Source organism: Oreochromis niloticus, linkage group LG5 (assembly GCF_001858045.2).
Source record: "Oreochromis niloticus isolate F11D_XX linkage group LG5, O_niloticus_UMD_NMBU, whole genome shotgun sequence".
Classification (NCBI taxonomy): Eukaryota; Metazoa; Chordata; class Actinopteri; order Cichliformes; family Cichlidae; genus Oreochromis; species Oreochromis niloticus.
Window position 1 is genome coordinate 27,055,524 of NC_031970.2, and position 21,224 is coordinate 27,076,747.

Consider the following 21,224-nt stretch of genomic DNA (forward strand, 5'->3'; position numbering starts at 1 on the left):
CAGCCAGGTGAGAAGCTGGCCAGTGCCAGCAGGGCAACTGAATGCCAATCAACAGCGGCCTGCAGGTCATATGTGGTCAACTTTAGTTAGAGGAGGAGGGTGATGAGGTGTAGTGGGGACTTTGTAATGTTTTAATGAGTCGTGTGTGTGTGTGTAGCTGCATAATATGGTGCGATGTGTATTGTGAGGGTTATGGTGCAGGCAGGAGATGGATTTTGACGCATGCTGAGGTATAAGTGAACAATTTGAGAAGCATTAGATGCATTTAATGCTTATATGTTGTGGCCTTGCTGTGATGGCTAAAAAGAGAAGAGCTAAAGCTAAATGGAATGTGTCCCATGTTGTCTGTGCTCTATATATATAAATCGTGGATGAATACAGAACAGCGATGGCTTCTTTCCTGCTGTACTTTGAGAGTGTGTTAGAGAAAGAGGAGTGTGTGTGTGTGTGTGTGTGTGTGTGTGTGTCCTGTTTGCTGAAACATCAGCAGAAATGTACTCCTACCTATAGATGGCAGCATTATACTCAAAGTCATCTGCGTGTGTCACACCCATTTCCATGCAGCACGGCTCAGGCCTTCACGCTCACACCGTTACAGGAGATCTCTTTTCACCCCTAAGGCTGCACACGAAGGCTGTGCCCTCCTTAAATTTAAGCATCCCGGGTTTGTTGCTGTAATTGTCCTGATTAGGAGACAAAGTCAGATTTTGTAACTTGGTTTCGTTAAAATTATGATGACAGTTCCAATACATCATTACACTGTGTATTGCTCCGTGCCCTTTCAAATCAAGTTATTTTCCTTTTCAGCACAGTAGGTCACCTGACAGTAAGAGATCATTCACCTACACCCCCTCCTGCCACCACCTTCCTCCTAATGTGGGGGCTGATGGTGCATGTAAATGCGCTTTTCGTTTCTGGATAGTTTCTCCTGAGCAATAAAACTTTGTTTCCACCCTCTGTCTGTCAGCAGAGACAACCTTTTTCTTCACCATACTTCCATGAAGTGTTTCTCTGCTCTCAGCAACCATCAAATACAGAACTGTCATCAGAGATATCCTGTTGATTATTCCTGCTATCGAAGATTAGTTGTTAATATTCCTAGATATAACGCTGAGTGATGAATTGAATTTGGGCTAATACTGAGATTAATCAAGCCCGTTTACACTTCTCAAAAGTAATTGTGCGCATCCTTTTTCTTAAGGCTGATTTCTCTCCCACTTTGTCTTTCTCACCTGACGGTCACAGTGGTCCCGACACCTGGCAGGTGTAACATTGCAAAAAAATACAGAGTTAACAAAGAATTAACCCATTTTGATGTAGAATTATAATTAGAAACAAACCTTTTTTATTCGTCATTATCTAATTCTGATTAATTTAACCACTGTTCGTAAGACTGTTTCCTCTTAAAAGTGTCTGTGTAGAAAATGATGTCCAGCATAGTCATACATTCTGTAACTTTGCAGTGTGGGAGGAAAACGTGAAAAACACATATCAGACAAATTATTATTGAAAATACTTTTAGAACATATTTTTATTTCTTAAAAAGTGCCCGGGGGGAATTTTCTAAAGCAGACCCCCATCTGGAGGTTTCCAAACTCTGTCTTTGCTGGCTTACTAGTCCCCATTCAAAAACCAGATTGCTGCACACACCAGCCCACTAACCCCCATAAACTGGGTCACGCAATCTGTTGTACAGATGCCTCTACATTCTGTTTGCTATCACGACCCATGAAATTGATTCTTTTTATCTGTATGTTTTGTAAGCATTTTCCCAGCGACTCTGGCTGCTCACCCGCTCTCCCTCCGCGCTCTCGCGCCACACTACCTGGTATTTCTGCGTTGTGTGCGAGAGACTCATTTCATGCTTCATTTGTCACCTCGCAAGTTCCTTCAATAAACAAGACCCTTTGTTGCCGCTGTCTCTCTACCACCTTTTAGTGTGAGAGCGTGCGCATATATGTGCGCGTGTGTGTCCACTGCTGTCGGACAACTTCTCATCAGCACCGGTGTGGGATTAGGCGAGGCGTCACGCTCATCAGCATGATGTCTTTGTGTTTTCTGTGAGAGAAAATAATGTCAAACTCATTACCAGCTTCAACACCATCGTCCATTTTAACCCCTCCCATTTATAAATCAGGGAATCTGATTGTTCTCTAATTTTGCCATGATTGCTTTTTTGTTGAAAAATTGTGGATTTTTATGAGCGCGCCCAAACAGCAGCTTGTTATCGGTCTGTCCTTGCTCCTAATGCATCCCTTTAGAAAAATATGATATTGCATAAGAATTGCTAAAGGGCAGGATTCATCTCCCATCTGTCCAAAATACACCTGTGATGGGGGAGAGCACTGTTAACACCTGACCAAGGTCCTTTCTTTCTATTCAACCTTTCATCTCCTAGAGTTTCACATCTTTCAAAGAAACTCAGCGAGGCTGCTGCAGTCTATTTCTCTTTCCTTTTTTTGAGGCACTTTCTTTAAAATGATTGTCTTTAACGACACGTCTATTGGAGGCTTTGAGTAAGTTGCACAAAAGAACAGTCACATAAATGTGACTGTAATAGTAGCCTTTGTGATTTTTCACAGTAATGTAGGTGTTTATTAAAATCCTTTTTCAGATTTGTTTAATAAACTAAAGCAGACATTTTTAGGGGGTATGAAGCAGATATCGCAGTAATTCATATTGTTTTCACTTTGCGCTGCGCTCTATTAAAAAGCAGTTTCCTTGGAGCCCTTGCATTGCATTTTGAGATTTTTTTTTCCCCCTCCACTCAGACAGCATGAAGCAGCGTTTATATGTTGTGTTATTAAAAGAGAGAGAGCTCAGACAGTGACTAATCTATTTCCTTTCACACAGAACCCAGTAATCACTGTTCTATGAAGCTGTTCACTCATCCATTCATAATGTTATCAAGACACATTATCTGTGCGCATGTGTCGGCGTGCACTTGTGTGTCCGCCTACTTGTGGGATTTTCGGGGGATTTGAAAGAAGGTGTTAAAAGTGTTATGGTGTGTGTTTAGATTTCGAAACTGTGAATGTGTGTGTGCACGTGAGTGTGTGTGTGTGTTGTTTGTGTCTGCATGTGTGCAAGCCTTTATGTCAAAGCTCTGTCCACACTGCAGATACAAACGCAACACATCCTCCCTGCAGCCTGTGGCTCAATCTCACATTGTCAGCCAATGGAGGTCACACACTAATGTGTGAACACAGGTCCTTCTGTCCAGCCCGAAAGGCAGATGAAGCTTTCTGCTGGGCTGAGGCCACAAAGACAACACCCAGCTGGTTTTTACAGGATCTGGCTGCCAGTAGCTCCTCTGTATCATTATGAAGCTATTTGTGCTTTGCATACAAAGACACATAGCTGATATTGTAACACCTGAAGTTTTGAAATGTAAACGACATAATGGATGTTGGGATGCATACATTATTCTCGTTAAACAATAGGAGGACGCTAGGAACATTAAGGCAATGTTGGCAGTTACAGTGCAGTGTTGTAATCTTTGTTAAATGTTGTGCAAGGTTTAATTGATATGAAGGAAAGAGATGAAGAATTAAAGTAATCCAGTGAAACGTTGGCTCACATTGTGCCTGGAAAGTGCAGTTTGTTGCAAAAGTCACGAGCCACTCCTCATTTATTCATATTTTGCTTCTAAGGAACCAGGCAGGTTTTTTTTTAAGTGGTCTTGATCAATAATTCTCTGAAAATTAACATTTATCATGAAGATTTTTAAAAAAGTTTTGGCTGAAGATTAAAACTGGTCTGTTTTCACTCATTCTCATGAAACTGCTCTTCGGACAGTCTCCAGTGATATTTTAATGCATGGTGATGCAGGGAAATTTTCTGTTTTGCTGATGTTGGGCCTGACCTCTGACTTTGATACTGTTGACAGTCACATTATGCTTGATAGGTTGAGATACTGGGTGGGTGTATCATGGTCTGCTTTGCTTTTCTGTGGCTGCTTCTATGTACACATCCACTCCCACTTCTTGCCTGTGGTGTGCCACAAGGTTCTGTTTCGGAGCCCTTACTGTTTCTGTTCTATCTATCTCTTCAGTTTTCTTCTTATAACCATTAAACAGCTGACATACTGCTATATATAATTTTCAAGCCCTTAGATGTTTCTAAGTTACAGATCTTGGACTGTTTCAAAAGTTAGATGGCAGACAATTTTCTCAAAATTATTAATAAACAAACAGAAGTCCTTGGTAATGGCAACTTGTCCCTTTAGTTAAATCTTTTATCAGGAGCCTTGGGGTAAATTTTGACATGTATTGACATGGATTTGGATTATTAATTTGTTCTGGTTCACTCATAGTTTAATCACTTATTCCCAAGTTGAACTCCATTTTACCATACGCTGAATTCTAAATTGTTAGTCATGGATAATATGAATAACATGAAATAAAGGCATAAGATCATAACTCAAGGGATGAATCCATTTTTTTCTGTCCACATTACAGAAACATTAGGAAATAACCAATTTTAAGAAAAGAAAACAAACAGTGGAGCACTATCAGTCATGGATTGGCCTCCCCAGAGCCCAGACCTTACATAATAGAAGCAGTGTGGGATCATCTTGACCGTGACGAGAACAAAAGACCTCCAAATAACAGTTTTAAATGTATTTCAAGAAGCCTGGAGAACTATTCCCGATGACTACTTAAAGAAATTACAAGAAAGCCTGGCTAAGAAATACAGGCTGTGTTGAGTATAAAGGTGGTTCCAAATATGGGATGTGTTGAATGTAACACATGAATAATAGACACTTTATACATGCATCCATGCTGTAGATATAGTCTGACAGAGTGACAGTAAGTTAACATTTCACAAAGGATTCACCATGTTTGCTTATATTCATAGATTGTATATAGAACCTGTACATGTAAAGTTTCCTTCTGAATCCTAAATCGCAGAATAGTCATTTTTGCTGAGAAAGGCTCCGAACTGAGTGAAAAGACCTGGAAGTATTTGTGTGGCAGCCATAATAAGAGCTGTTTTGAATTTTCCCAATACTTAGGAAAAGTGCTTCAGCGCTTCCTTCATTACCTCCTTAGGCGGAGGACACACTGGTCCATCTTTAATGAAAGTAGATGAGATAATTCCATCCCATAATTAATAGCGACGCACCATCCAACATTTGATTAAAAACAGTCAGATGGTGCAGATTATGTAAATGTTAATTATGATTTTTAATTTCCATAATCTGCTGATATGTTTTGAATTTTCAAAAACAGGCCATTAAACCCACAGGTTTACTACAAAGATCGCGCCGCTGAACAAAATCTGTTTTGTTTTTTGCTTTTATCGAGACATTGACTTGCATGTGTAGATCTATATAATCTCTCTAAATTCAGATGAGCAACACTAACCTATATTAACTCATGAAGATGCATTTAAGGTTCATTTTGCATTAGCAATGTCCATTGTATTTCCAGGCTTTTTGGATTATCGTGAATTAATTTTTACTTTGAATTAACTCAGATAAGTGATTGATGGAGGGAATTTTACTATATAGAAAGAATCCAGCAAAAGAAAATTGATTGTCATAGAAAATAACCAGAAACTGGAAAGGAATTACGCTGGATAACGCACCAGCAGGCAGATATAAAAATAAGATTCGTTTTATTTTATATGCTAATATCTTCATTTTTCTTTATACTTCCAGCTTTATATCTTTTTCTATGAATGTTCTCTTTTATTTGACCTGCACAAAACAAAAGGGTAAGAGCACAGTATGAAGCAAAATGTGAATTTTGTAGTCCGTCTTCTGGATACCGTAGTTTCAATACAACAAACATCTTCGTTCTCATTAAACTTGATTACATTGTTAAGGAGTACAGAGTGAAAGCAGCTGGATTTCCTGAGTCCTTACCAGTTCTCCTTCACATCTTTCTTTGACCTGATGATGCTTTCCAGGTCAAGGAAGAGAGATGAGGAAAATGAGGTAGGGGGTCATTTTTTTTCTTTTCTTTTTTTGACTATTTGACGGCCAGACATGATGAGGAAGCGATGGTTCTAACGGAGGAACTGAAAGATGCTGCACACCATAAACTACAGCTACATACTGTAAGCTTGTATCAGATTTGTACACAACTGGGTTTCTTTTTATTTGGAACCGAAGCGGTCGCCTCATGTTGTTCATATGAATGAATGTATATATGTGTGTGTGTGTGTGTGTGTGTGTGTGTGTGTGTGTATATATATATGTATATATAACACAAAAAAAGTAGAACATATAGACCACACATCCATACACAATGTATGTTGTGGTATCATGGTCATTATCAAGTACTGATCCTCGTGGGAGTGTTTGGTCCCCAACCCCTGCCCAGCTCTCTCTTACTGTCCTCAGGCTTCTTCCACCTACACCTGTCAGCACCCATTAGACGTTAAAGCACACAACACCACAGGATGTGCTCTCGTTTACTCTTTGACCTTTCTCTCACTAACATACAGACGATATACAGCAATTGGTAAACCTCTCCCCTTCAAGATCTTCTGTATTTGAAAAGCAGCTGCATTTATCAAACTGATTTTTACACAATTTCAAAATGGGAACATTGTAGTTGCATAGCATCTCTCTCTCGTGTACGTTCTCTTGCAGCGATTATGACACTTTAATTGTTGGGCTAACGGATGAAGCACGTATCAAACTGAATGCACTGCTGTGTGATAAAAGCCAGCCTCAATCAGAAATAGGGATTTGAGGAGGCAAATCGTTATTCAAACAGAGGGTCACGGCAGCATGCAGGTGTTAGGTAAGGTGGAGAAATATTTGGGTGACTGGTGAGTCATACGATTCTGGTTCTTTTGGAGCAACTCTCTGTATATTGGAAAGCAGCCTCTACACCTTGACTCATTCCCTTCTCCCTGGGGAGTCCTCTCTGTCAGACTGCAGGGGAAATTGACCTGTGAGTAAAGCGAGCATTTTTTGGGGAATGGTTATTTATTGAACTGGTAGAGAGGAGACTTGATGATTCACTGACAGATTCACGCACACCCACGGATACAGACACACAAATACTGTTTTATTTTAGGGAACTTTTATGAAAAATATCAAGGTAACTTCAACCAAGCCAGGATCCCTTTTGCTCTGCAGTCAGAACATTTTCTCCCTCTTCGTGCCACTCTTCTTCCCTGACTCACAATTGAGGTTTTAGTAGCTACAGCATTATCCGGTCTAGTCAGTACAACTGACTCTCAGGTCTGTGTAATATGATTTTATCACCCTTTCCTTCATTTAACCTAATTTTGTTGTTGTCAAATGAAAATATTGTATCACCTTTCAGGAGTTAAGAAGTCCATTACTCACGGTTATCCAGTGGGACTTGAATGCACGGAATAGAGATGTGAATTTATCACCGGAAGTAGTAGAGTATGCTATGTTTCAGTGGACATAAAAGGGATTACTGGTGATTTCTAAGTGATTTCCTGCTGTTAGGACTTTGCATTCCTGAGAAATGCTGCTAGATTCTGCGTGCCTTTCTCTTCATGAAGAGCAGCCAGCTACCATTTTTCAACAGGTCTAGGGACATCTTTTCTTGTTGGACGGTATTCCCTTAAATCTCCGCCTACCTTGATCTTAACATAGCTGCAAACTCTGAAAACTCTGTGTGTCCTCCAGTGCGTAATCCCAGAGCACTGAAAGATCATGATGGTCTAAGGTTGGTTTGATGTGTTTCTAACTGGCCCATGTCTCCCACTATCTTCCAAATGCGTGCCCCACCTAGATGACCAATGTGGGGTCTTGCTGTGGGGAGTCTGGCTTCACCCTCACATTCCTAGACCATGATAGATCACATGATTACAGACCACATGGGGTCAGTAATCATGACCATCACGCTCCAAGTGCAGTGAGGAGAAGATAAACACTTTAGCACACGGTTGCTTGTTTACAATTCAAAATTGTCATTTACGTGGATCTGGCTCTCCTTGCCGCTCCATTTTCAGTCTCCACCGTTTCCCGAGAGAAATATTTGCCCCATGGCTGAAAAATCCCAATCAGTTAACTGCCACCATTCCTGTCTGAGCTCTAATTAGTTTGTGCTTTTTCACTCCTGCATCTTTTTGCAACCAATCCACCCACCGCATGTCTGCAGCCTGACTCACACACTCGCCTCAGCTCACCACTTATCACCCCGTATATCTCCACTTGCCATCTTAACCTAGTTTCTTGGCATTTTCACACGCAGATGTTTTCTCTTTTTGCTTTGTGTGTCGGCTGTTCGATCTCTGGTCGTTTCACTTTGGTGTTTGTTTCTTGTAAGATTAAATCTCTTTCAAATAAACCCCTAAAACTGATCTTGCCTCACTGATCATGTTTGCAGTCCTTCTTGTTCTCATCATAGTAAGCACAGCGAGCAGCTAGTTAACAAAGTTTGGTTGGACTGATTAAAGTTGCTGCGGTAAAACTAAAACACTGGGTATGAATATGAAGAGCAGATGCAACACTTTTCTGACACTCATAACAAATCGAAACGATGATGGAGGCGATGTGCGTTTGATACATTTCAAGAATCCCTTGTGAAAAAAGGACTATTATTCTTGCTTCTCGCAGACAAACTGAACTGAACGAACAAAGAAACGCTGAGATGCCTCGAGAGCCTTTCATGATACTATTCTTTAAGAAACACACAAAGGCACCACACCCAGGCCAGCAGCCCACCTGATCTGATGCTTAGCGACATGACCTTCACGTCTCGCCCAGCACAATGGAAAGCCCCTCAGGTGATCTCTCCCTGTCTCTCGCTCTCACTTCCCTTCCCCAGCCCCCCCCACAATACCATGTTGGCTGTTTGGTGCTCTCCCAGCTATGGTCTGGTACCAACTGTCACTTGTATTCACCGGCAACACACAGGCACAACCACCAACACGCAGATGCAGCCAAGCATGATTGGAGGCGCAGACAAAATCATATACACACACTTGAGCGTGCACACGAATGACAAACACAGACCACCCACACACAGGTTTGAGGAGAGTTACCACCTAGGACAGAAGGGTCGGAGGAGGAGGATGGAGACAAGTGTGTTATTCGTTTATTGGTGTTGCGAGTCCACGAAAGAGTTTTAAAGTTCATTTAATACTTTTATTTTTTAATTCTCTTTGATGTGATGCAAATGAACGAGACAGGACCTGGAGTTACAGCAGGACCTGCCCCACCCTGGTTTGAAGTAGGTGGTCACAATGTGTGTGTGTGTGTCTGCAATACAGGCAGGGTTGTAATCAAGCAGCTAGCTGTCCCGTCCTGACATGAACTGGTCACTTACCATCCCTGAGACACGTTCAGTCTGACAGCTTACATTATAATTCATGAGGTGGATACAAGTCTCCTCCACACATACACACACACACACACCTTATTTAGCCTTATGGTGTTCATCAACACAGCGGTGAGCAGAGAGAATTTTACTGCTGTCATCACGCAGTGTAGAGTCACATCTAATTAAAGCCTTCCTGTTTTACTGCTGCAGATTATTTTGCCTTGCCAGGCAAGCAGCGTAATCAGTGGATGTGCTTTGCTGGTGTTGTGACAGACTCCAGCAGTATCTGTGGTGTTGCAGTTTTTTTGACCAGGTTAATTGTGAATCATTTGCACTTTGTGCTATTTTTCAAACAGTACTTTTATCTGCTAAACCTTTGTGTAAGGAGAGTTGTTTTGACTTGTGTGTCAGCGCACTGTTTGAAATATCGCAACAAATAATGCAGAGTGTACACTATCACAGCATCATTAGGCTGAGAGTAAAATTATTGAGTGGACCGACAAAAATTGGGACATTTATGCTCACCTTAGCTCGACTCGTAGTAACTTTCGTTTTCTAGCCATGAGTTCAAAAGTTTACTTTGTCAAGCGCTTTAGTTTATGACCAAGTACTTGCATGGGTAAAAATAGAATAGCCCTTAGACTCAGCCATCATGAACCTGGACTCTTGCAAGCGTGGTACATCACAGTAAGCCCTTCAGTTGCCATGAATCAGAAAAATATCCTGATGCTTTTTACTGTGAAGCATCTGCAGAGAGCCAGGGTCAACTCTGTGTTCCTCATCTCTTTAAATCTGAAAATCGTGGTCCTCTTTCTGTATTCTTCTAGGAGGAGTTGTGTTAGGAGTAGTTTTGGGGTTGATGCTACAAAAAATAAATATATTACACATTACCCGTTACCTTTCTGAACAGTAATGCAGTATGCTGCTTATACGTCACGCTCTGGCTGTTTGGCTGGGGTAAGCATTCACTTGACTTCATCATCCCTCTGAGTTCTTTGCTAGCTTTGTGTTAGCATGCTGTCTGTGCAGATGATTGCAAAGTGCTATGTTGTGTTAGCAGCACAGGGTCGTCAGCAGACACGGGACGGGCAAACAACTTTGACCTGGGTCGGGGGGATTGTGGTTCAAATCATGTAGCTTTCTTTTTTTAGGATAGCAATCATATTTACAGTCATATACGTATTATACACTCATAGAGAAATATAGCCACAAAAGTCCAAAAATTTCAATCTTAAATTGTAGAAGCAAAGCAGGAGACAAATAGGAGAGATTGCACACTAGGACAGTGTACTGTGAGCGTGACCTCAACGCATCTTCAACACATTTCCATTTGTTTTGCAGTTTTCAAGTAGGGTCATGGTCTAAAACTAGCTGAACAAGCTTATCAGTGTTTTCCAAAACTCTGACCTGCATGTGCCCGTCTGCTCAGTGTCCTCCTCAGTCATGCTGGTTATCACGATTGCTGCAGGAGCACTAAACTACCGGGAAGTAGGTAAATAAAACTGAGCTTTCACTGCAGTAACTTATCGGCGATCTGAGTGTTTTAAGATTTCAATCACCAAATTGTAAAAATCAGCATAACTTATAGCTGAAGCGTATCAGTAAAAATCAGCTGAGGGTGGACAGTGACTTTATTTGGATGGTCCTGGATCCCTGCGGCCCACTTTACCAGTGCCCTTATGTCCATCTCAACTGCTCAAAAGTTGCACACCACGCAATCATTTTCCCCTTTCTGCAAACGAACCAGGACCTTCTATCTGTCCTACCTGTATTAAAACAAAAAAGTGCTTTTATTGCTGAAATAAAAAGTTGTTTGGTTTGATTTTAGCAGCAGACACAAAGTAAAACTGTCTTTAAATAATAACCAAGACTTTTTTTCCCCCACCTTAGTGGCAGGCCTGATCTATTTGCGACTCTGCTTAGAAGGAAAAGTTAAACACCATGTTGCTGCTTTTCAATTTGCCCATGAGAACATTGGGTTTGTGCCAATAAAAGGGTATATAAATATTCAGAAATTCAGTGAGCCTATATGAAGGGTTAGATGTAAAAACCCTTGCAGTGGTATGTGAGGTTTTCGTGCTATAGAAAGACAAACACATCACCAGTGACAGGGAAAAAAGCGACACCTAAATACAAGCCCAGAACATGCCTGCTTGCTTCATCCTTTGCACTCCTTCTCCTCTGCTGTCTGTGTTTCCTTTACAGAGTCTGCATAAACACACTGGAATGCTGCAGTGGAGACAGTAGAAGTCTGTGTTTCCAAAGGATTTGTGTTTGTGTGCAGTGGCCTCTAAGGGCGTTTATGTTTGAAAAGGGAAAATGCACTTTCATCCTCAAGCCTATTAACACGTCTCCCAGTGACACACCTGTCAAAGGAAAGTTCAGATTATATTCACACAGATCCTATCTGTTCTTCTTCTGTGGGTTTTAAAACCCTTCTTTCTTAATTTGTAAAATTCTATGTGCAATAAAGTGTTATTGCTCCACTGTTGCATTTTTCCCCCTTTTGCAGTGAGAATGGGGCCAATGTGACTGAATTCTTTGGGTCTGTGCCTTGCTGGACTAGATACTTGGATAGCTGCATAACATCTGGACTATGAACAACCATTTCCAATATGACCTGAAATGACCTGGCACATTATGGCGTGTTCTCACACCCTCACATGCACACAAAGTTGAACTGTTCAAAAAACACGGTCCAGTTCTTACAGACACAGATGTGCCAGACATCGCCAGCGGGCTTAGGAAAGTGTGTCTGTGTGCACACGTGTGAGTGTGCACATGTGCGTCCATGCATCTATCTGTGTCTTCATTGCACAGACATGAAAACACAGATAGATGCACAGACTCTCACATAGACACTCACACTCTGTATGGGCTTATTGTAGGAACCACTAACTTGAATATTCACTTGTCTTTTTATTCAACCAGAGCCTCATTTTCCTATTTACCATATTTTCCGCACTATAAAGCGCATTTAAAATCCTTTAATTTTCACAAAAATCGACAGTACGCCTTATAATCCGGTGCGCCTTGTGTATGAATTCTGGTTGTGCTTACTGACTTCGAGCCGATTTTATGTGGTACATGGCGCTCAAAAATCTGTCAAAAAATGTTTTAGTATGACTTTGGTAAGCTACGAAGCCGCACCGCTTGATGGAATGTCAGCATTACAGCTACCGTAGTCAGGAGCCTCGCGGAGTCAGTGTTGCCAACTTATTTAGTGATTTTTCAGACCCCCCTTAGCGACTTTTTTTCTAAAAAGCGACTAGCGACATTTTCTGGTGTTATTGGAGACTTATTTATGACGACTTTTTGACGTGAAAGCGCGTATCGCTCTTACTCTCAACAAGCAGCGGCTGCTGCCGTGGGCACCTCGACAGTGCCGAGGCGCTCATGTGACATTAGAAATACAATAATTGCTAAAAGAAATTTAATTTGTAGTTCTAAATAAAGTCTAAATGGACGTTTTTACTCACTTTATGTCTCTTCCACAATGTTATTTTTCTCTCCTACAAGTAGGTTACAATTACATTAGCATGACTAATTATGCAAATTAGGCGATGACATCATTTAGCGACTTTTAGGACAGCCAATAGTGATTTTCCTTACTGAGGAGTTGGCAACACTGCGCGGAGTAATCTGAGTCCAAAACTCCGTCCTCTTCAGGTCCCTAAGTCAAACGAACACTGCTGCATCACTGAGAGTTAAAAACTGTCTAAATTCTTTCTTCTTTAATAAAATGATCAGCGTTGCTGCTTTACCCGGTGTAACAATTACATTTAACATCCAGGCATCCATAAAACAGAATTTATTAAATTTAACGGAGTTAGAAGTTAGCAGGAAGTTAGCTCGCTAGTTTCCACCCAAACATGATATAGCATGTTCTGACTGAGAGATTTCTGCTGCTCTGCTGTCACTTCCAACATAAATGAAGACACAAAACTAAACAGTACTGATGTGTATAGAGTTACTGAAGTTGGGCTAGCTGGTATATAATGATGTGCTACGTGATCGCTAGCGACACAGCTATGTTAGCATAACATAAACACAGTGAAGCTGGAGGATGAATGCTAACTTTTTTCCACTCGATAAAAGTTAATGTGAGGGTTCCCGAAGGTTAGGGACAAATGCAATCGCATGGCAGGATGCTGTAAACAGACCAAACTTCAGTCAGGAGAACAACTGAGATAATCCTTCCACAATACGAGGTTAGTCATTAATATACTGCAATAACATGGGAATAGAGCAGCTGTGAGAGAATTAAACATGAATCAATGGTACGGAAGTGGAGGAAGCAAGAAGAATGAGTTGAGTAAAGTTTGAATTATTTGACTGTATTGTTTCGCTTAATGCGGCTTATAATCTGGTAGGGCTGCTCGATTATGGCAGAAATGATAATCACGATTATTTTCACTGAAATTGAGATCTCGATTATTTGACGATATTTATTTAACAATAACAATGTATTGAATAATGGCTTTAAAGATTGTCAAAAAATAATATAAAATAGTGTGCAAATACTGATTACAGTGCAAATGTTTGCAATATAAAAAATAAATGAAAAATGTAAACATCTATGTTTAGTGAACTTCAAAATACTGCACAATATTTGATCCACGTCTGACTCCGCGAACCCATAATGTTTCCACCAATATTCCCTCAAATATTTCACGTGTCTGAGCGAACACACAAACTCCCTGAGCGGTCCCTTGGACCACTGAGAGCGACATCAGACGTGTGCACTGTGGTCACGCCAGCATCTAATCCATCCAAGTTACATGGTTTATTAAAATAATCAAATTACAGCATTTACATTTCTGTTAGACTACTTTTAATTAACTGCTTTAGCCCACTTACAATGAAAATTTAAAAAAAATCCTGTTCATGACCTGTGTAGTATGTTAACACTATTGGAAGTAAAAATAACTTGAACTCCAATTTTGAAAACACAACTTTCTTTCTTTCTTTCTTTCTTTTTCATAAAGCTCTGACTTGTATTATGAGTCTGTGGTCTGGGAGAGTCCTGCAACTCTCTGTCTGCAAAATACAGTATATAATGACCAATGTTGGGCAATTAATTATATAGTTACTACTTCAAAAAAGTAACTCAGTTTGGCAAACAACAAAGATTTTTGCAGTTATTTTTTTTTTTTTAATGCAGCCAAGGCGTTTTTTTAAAATAAACATTTCAAACTATTTACAGAACAATCAGCTGTTCTGCATCAAATTTGATGCCACACAAATTATTTGTGCCACTCCAAAAAATAATTTCTGTCCACTATGAGATAAAGGAGAACAACAGCCTGATACCTGCAGGCCTGACAACAGGAGATGTATCACTCCTGTAACACCTGTAACATTCAGCAGCCGCCTCATTGTTCTGACACACAAACAAAACTATTGACTACACTACACACTAACTACACACTAACTACACAAGATTTGCGCTAAACGTCTCAAATCTCTCACATCTCAAAACACCGCCTTAACTCCTAAAACTTCCCCCCGTTTCTTAACAACTAGATGCCACGTTGCCATATCATTTTTTGATTGGTCGACACGGTACTTTTTTCGACCAATAGGAAAGGGTGGGGGTTTTTGGTTTTGTTTTTGCTCACAGGCGGAGAGTGCTTTCGATCGTTTTCCTTATAAAACGCCGTTTTTACCGTTTCTTCCCGCAGTAAATATAAACAACGATAGTATTCAGGAAGAAAACCAAACATTGCAGATATTTTTATCATAACTCTGGTTTTACGTGGCCTATCAACACAATTTAAAAACTGGTATAAACTCCACACTTTTTCCGTCAATTGTTCCGTCTGTCCTGCTCACATCTCCAATGGTTGGACACGTTGTCATTAACGTGGCTTCACTCCACATCTGCCGCGTCGCTTTGCTAGCTAAAACACCGGCACATAAGGACGCTGTCATAGCCTGTCAACGACGTTGATTGGCTGCGTATATACGAATGTGAATCGCATTATTGGCTGGACTATATGATAAGGTGGCATCGTTCTAATCCCATACAGGAGCAGCCAGTCACTTACTGACTAACACTGCAAAACAGAATTGTTAAAGTTTTAATTTTAATTTCAATTCAGGTTAGATTTTTTTTGTGCGCAACGCAGATTTTCTGTGCGCAGAGACCGTGCCACCAGTGCGCAATTGCGCACGTGCGCAGCTTAGAGGGAACATTGGTTTCCACACCACTGAAGTCGTTTTACCTCTCTTTTCAACCAATGGCATTCTTTCTTCAGCAGCCATTATCCTCTCCTCTCCAAATAACTTCTGCTTAGCTTTCCGAGCTTCCCTCGGGTCCTCTTGTGACGCGCGTTCGAAACGCAGAGAGGTGCGCTCGATTTGCCACACGGAGCAGCGCGAGAGTAAAGCACGAGGGAGGTGCTAATAATCGGCTCAGTCATTATTAATGATCGTTGAAAACCCAGATCGTAATCGAGATTAAAATTCGATTAATTGAGCAACCCTATAATCTGGTGTACCCTATGTTCATCGACAGTGCACCTTATGGTCCAAAAAATACAGTAATTCCACTTGCAGTTGTAAGGACCTATACATCCTGAGAATGCCATTTGTGACTCTCTGATCCATAACTGTAAAATCAGCTTAAACTGACACACGTGCCTTGCCATCTGCTGTTATACTACACCAGCACATATGTTTTAGTCAGGAGTAGCCATGAACTTAATTAGAAAACAAGGTGAAAGAGATGAGATGAAGCCACTGGTAGGGAAGTCTGATGCCAGGTAGCATTTATTATTCGAGTTACTAAATAGGGATACCACATCACTGCAGTGAAGTAGGCAGAGACTGAAGACTGAACTTCAAAAATCCCCACATCTTTGCATGTCTGTGTTTAGCAAAGTGCATTACTGCTAGACAACTGAGAGGAGATAAGGGTAAGGTTTTTTAAAGGTTTATATATGAGGAAGTTTAACATTACCCGCTGTCTCTCAGCAGGTAAATCACACTGCTGCCAGTGATGCTTTGCCAGTTTGCGCAGGCGTTACACTAGGTATGAGGTCATGCCAATTGCACGACCGACCAGTATACGTGTCCTTTTCCTTATGCAGATAGTAAATGGCAGCACAGAAATAGAAGCAGCCATGGTGCATGTTTCCTTTCCTAAGTCTACACAACACAGACTCAAAGGATGGCCTAACTAACCTGTTAAAGTGGAGACTGGCTGAGCTAATTTACACATGAAAGCTGCTGCCTGTAACATCGTGAACTCTGTTAGAACTCACTGAATTCAAATCAGTGACTGATGTCATATGTACACTGGCCAGCGGTTCTGAGAGAGGTGCATTTTCCCACCATTTAAAGATGTGTTTCTGTATTTAATTTCCTTTTTTTCATCTGCCAAAAAATAAGTGACATGTTTTCTCTGCAATGTGTAAATATTACTGGACCTCACCTGCCGATTAACAAAGCCTGTAACCCACGTCTGCATACTTGGATCTCAGTTATGCAAAATCTTTCAAACGATATGATTTACAGCATAATATAGCAGCATTTATATAAAAGTGTCAGTGAAAATATCTCATTTTTTTTGGAGCATTCGCACTCAGAAGTAAGACAGTGAGTGTGAGCAGAAGCTTGTGCTTGGAGACAGGTGTACTCATCTTCAAGACACTTCCCCCTCCTTCTAATATCTACATCTGCATTTCTTCCTTTCCCTCCTCCCCGCTCTTTTCTCTCTCCCTCTTCCTTCTGCAGTGCTCAGGTGGGATGGTGATGCATCGGCTCAAGCAAGCGTCTTATTAGCTGAGCGCTAACAGGCAGGCAGTGTTCCCGTGGGGGCTGAAGGATGCTGAGTCATCCTGTAGAAGCTGAACAGTACAAGTCTTCTTCCTGATCCACACACACAGACACACACACACATGTACTCTGGCAGCTGGATGGAAAATACACTCACCTGCGCATACACAAGAGCTTTTGACTTGCTGGATTCCAGAGGGAGTGTTACAGCGTAGGCGTATCAGGTTCAGTATGCATGGTTGTGTGTGTGTGTGAGGGGGGGGATAGGCACAGAAACAATAATGTTACATGTAGCCACCGCTACTAACCTCCCCATACACACACTTTCTTTTCCCCCCACCTGTGCAGGTTGTTCAAACAGCAGTGGGAGACCAGATTTGGTGACAGGCACTCTCTCGTCACCTTCTCAGATTTTCTTTTTAGCAGACATTACCTGATTACTCAGACACAAAGTTTGAGACATCCAGATCTGCACGTGTTTTATTCAATTTTGTCAACCATTTCAACTCCTGCATCCCACAAAAATGTGATGTTTTTAAGCATTTTTCCACAAGCTGAAAGTTGCTCTTTAGGCTTCACTTTTCTTGAAGCTTCCCTCTAGTTGGAGAAAGTGATCTATGTTGCTTATAGATGTGCCTTATAGATGGGAGACTAAAAGGTTAAAGTCTTAGCTACAAAGCAGGTAGAGACTTACCTCTGTGAAGAAACTTTTCCTATGGTGGAGGTCAGTCAGAGTGTAGCAGGAGAGTGGAGTTCTTAAGTTTTACTTTTAATCCACTACATTCTTTGTTAAGAGAGGGGGAAAAAAACATATTTGAATGAAATTTGCTAGAGCTGCTGGTAGGCCCACAGATTGTTTTGAATAATCCCAGCTGCTGAACAGTCTTGACCCTTCGCTAAACAAGCCACCCATTGTCTCTGTTGCACCTGACAAATTTTTCAGGCACAGATGCTGTTTACGATAACAAATTCATAGTAACGTTTGAAACAAGCAGGCCTCTCATTTTTTTAGCGTACAACCATCAGTTCAGTTAATTGCATGCTTCAGTATGTGCAACAACCTGACTGCATTTCTGTTTGAAATAGTTACAGATACAACCACTTTCAGCTGCTTCCTTATTCACAAGGGGTCACCATAGAAGGTAGCTCTGCGTGTTTGATTTGGCAGATTTGTGTCTTCTCCCATCTTTTGCTTGTTTGCAGATCTTTAAACCACTGCGCTATGCAGCCACCCAACACCCACATGGAAGGCTAACTGTCCAGTGTGTAAAATATCGCTGCTAGATGTCAACAGATTACAGACTGCAGTCAACTGTACTCTGTTTTCTTAGCCCTCCCAATTCCCAAAGTGTATAATCCTAGCTATGATGACCACTGTAGGACTAACACTGGCCGCTGTTCCTCTGTGGTAAGTGTGAGCTATCAGTGTGCCATTTACCTCAACTGTCAATATGTGTCCACATCTTGATGCATTCTCAATCATCCAGGTAAGTAAATCTCCAAAAGTTGATTCTGTTCATCTGGATGTAGCATTTTCAGTGGGAGAAAAGTTTCGTCACTCATCCAAGTGACTTCTTCAGTCTGAGCTGACCGCAGGTTTCCCCAACCTTATAAACAGTACATTTGCATAATGACTGAAACCAACCCACTGAAGGAACAATGGGCTGGGAGGTCAGTTCCTTGATCATGATTATGCAAATTCTCATGGCCATTGATCAACAACCACTGATCAATGGCCATGAGTACCATTCACAGAGAGTTGGGGATTGGCTGCAATCACAGCACTGTAAGATAGTGACAGATGTACCCTTAGGCCCCCTCCTCGATTCAGAGATGGTCTTTCCCTTTTCACGTAAATGGCCTCCTCGACTCCGCGCTCAAACCAGCGTTCCTCCCTGTCCAGGATGTGTACATCCTCATCATTGAAAGAGTGTCCACTGGCCTGTAGGTGTGAATAGACTGCAGAGTCCTGGCCTGACGAGGTAGCTCTTCTGTGCTGTGCCATCCGCTTCGCCAGAGGTTGTTTGGTTTCCCCGATGTATAAATCCTGGCAATCCTCCTGGCACTTACCAGCGTACACTATGTTACTCTGTGTGTGTTGGGGGACCCGATCCTTGGGGTGGACCAACTTTTGGCGCAGCGTATTTTGGGGTTTAAAAGCCACAGAGATGCGGTGTTTAGAAAAAATGTGTTTCAGCTGTTCCGATACTCCTGACACGTAGGTTTTACTTAGTCACTGAAAACGCTACGTCCAGATGAACAGAATCAACTTTTGGAGATGTGTCCACATCTATTTAATCTGAAGGAGGCTGTAAAACTTTATGAAAGTAGTCTATGAGCTGATGAATCAGTGAAGCTCATTTGATACCAATGACAACAATACTGAAGTAAAGTTAGCTTTTAGCCTCTGTTAGCTACTGTTAGCCAGTGTTAGCTTTTGTTAGCGTCTGTTAGCTCCTGTTAGCCAGCATTAGTAACGTTTTCTTTGAAGTTTATGTAACTTTGTTGGTTCCATACTGAGAACATACAGGTATAAACCTTCATTTTTGGAAGGTGTCTGAAGGTGCAGATATGAATTACAATTTTCCTCCAGGACACATTAATACCTACAAGCTCTTTTTTCCATTGCTTTTGATCTCCCACATATGTGGCTGGTCTCAAGCCACATACTTAAAACATAAAGGTGGAACAGCAATGTCCATCTCAACAACTATATTCAAACTGCTTCGGCAAATTGGCACCTATTCCTGTGTATTTTTAAGAGATTCATTCTAAGTTTATGAGAATGCATCACTTTGTTGGAAGAATTGGAGACTAATAAAGATATATTTATAAGGTAAACATTCTTTTTTCTATTAAATAAAGGTATTAAATAAAAATAATTGCCAAAACCAGACTTACTAGATAAATGAACACAGCACCACACATCAGTGATAAATATCAGATACAATCTTAGTTTGGGTTGTGTCCCATCTACTAACACGGAGGAGGCTGGGTTTATGTTGGAGTCTGCAGCAGGCCTCCAGGTGGACGGTTTAGGTGTTTTCATTTCGCTTTTTGGGGAGCTGTGATGTTGTCTTACTTCACATACACCCTAGTGGGACAGCTCCTGATTACTAACCAATGACTGGTGAAATAACATGAAATTCCCTTGAATAAATCAAGCAAACAGGTATGAAACAAGGTTGCATCTACAGGCTGAAGACATTTTCACTATTAGCAAAGGCTTTTTGCTCTGCTGAATTCATGCTGCAAGCTGCATTTTTCAGATGCACTTTATATCCAATGTTCTCCACTTTCACTTTGACAAATATCGCCAGTCCTGCTTTTCTACGGAGAAAACCCTCAGCTGACAAAACCTTTATACGAAGATGTTGTCTTGGGTTGTGAACATTGTGTTCTGTCAGCAAACTTACTTAAAATAAATCACTCCTCCACCCTATGAATATTTCCAGAAATTAATGCCAGAAATAGAAAAAAGGCAATAGGAAAAGAAGAGGAAAAAATTTAAAAAAAAAATAGTGTGATGTCATACTATACAGGAGAAACAGCAACAAGCTAGACAGCAGAGCGAAAGAAATAACAAAATAGGGAGTGAGAGTAACAGTAAACAGTCGAAAGATCGATGAACGACTGACGTGACTCAGCTCTCGTTGCCGGCCAGCATTTCCATGACTGGCGAGCAGCCTGCTCGACGAAGACAAACGACCGGGCAATGAAGGAAAATGAGGATTTTATCACCCATTTCCCTTTCACACCGTTGCCGGCCCACGCTCCCCAGATTGCTTGTGTGTGCATGTGTGAGTGTTTCTGCACTGGGAAGTTAACCAAATGTGCGTCCCGCTTTCCTGACAGGCTGGCTTATGCTCATACGCTGGCCCAGGGGTGCAGTTTAGAGAAATCACTCACACAGTTGGAGACTTGTGGAGAAATGCCCAAGGTCTGGAACATCTATACGTTACCTGGGATCGTTGTGTGCTTGTGTGCGTGTATGCATGCATGTGTGTGTATGCAAGAGTGGTTTTAAAAGGACATTTATCTCATCCTCAGATATAATTACACTGCCCCAGGTGGAGGGGGGGTATCAAGCCCTCACTCCACCTTTCTCCATTCCCATCATCCATCTCCTTCACCCTCCCTTTTTTCTCCTTTACCTTCTATTTCTTTTCCAAGCCAGGA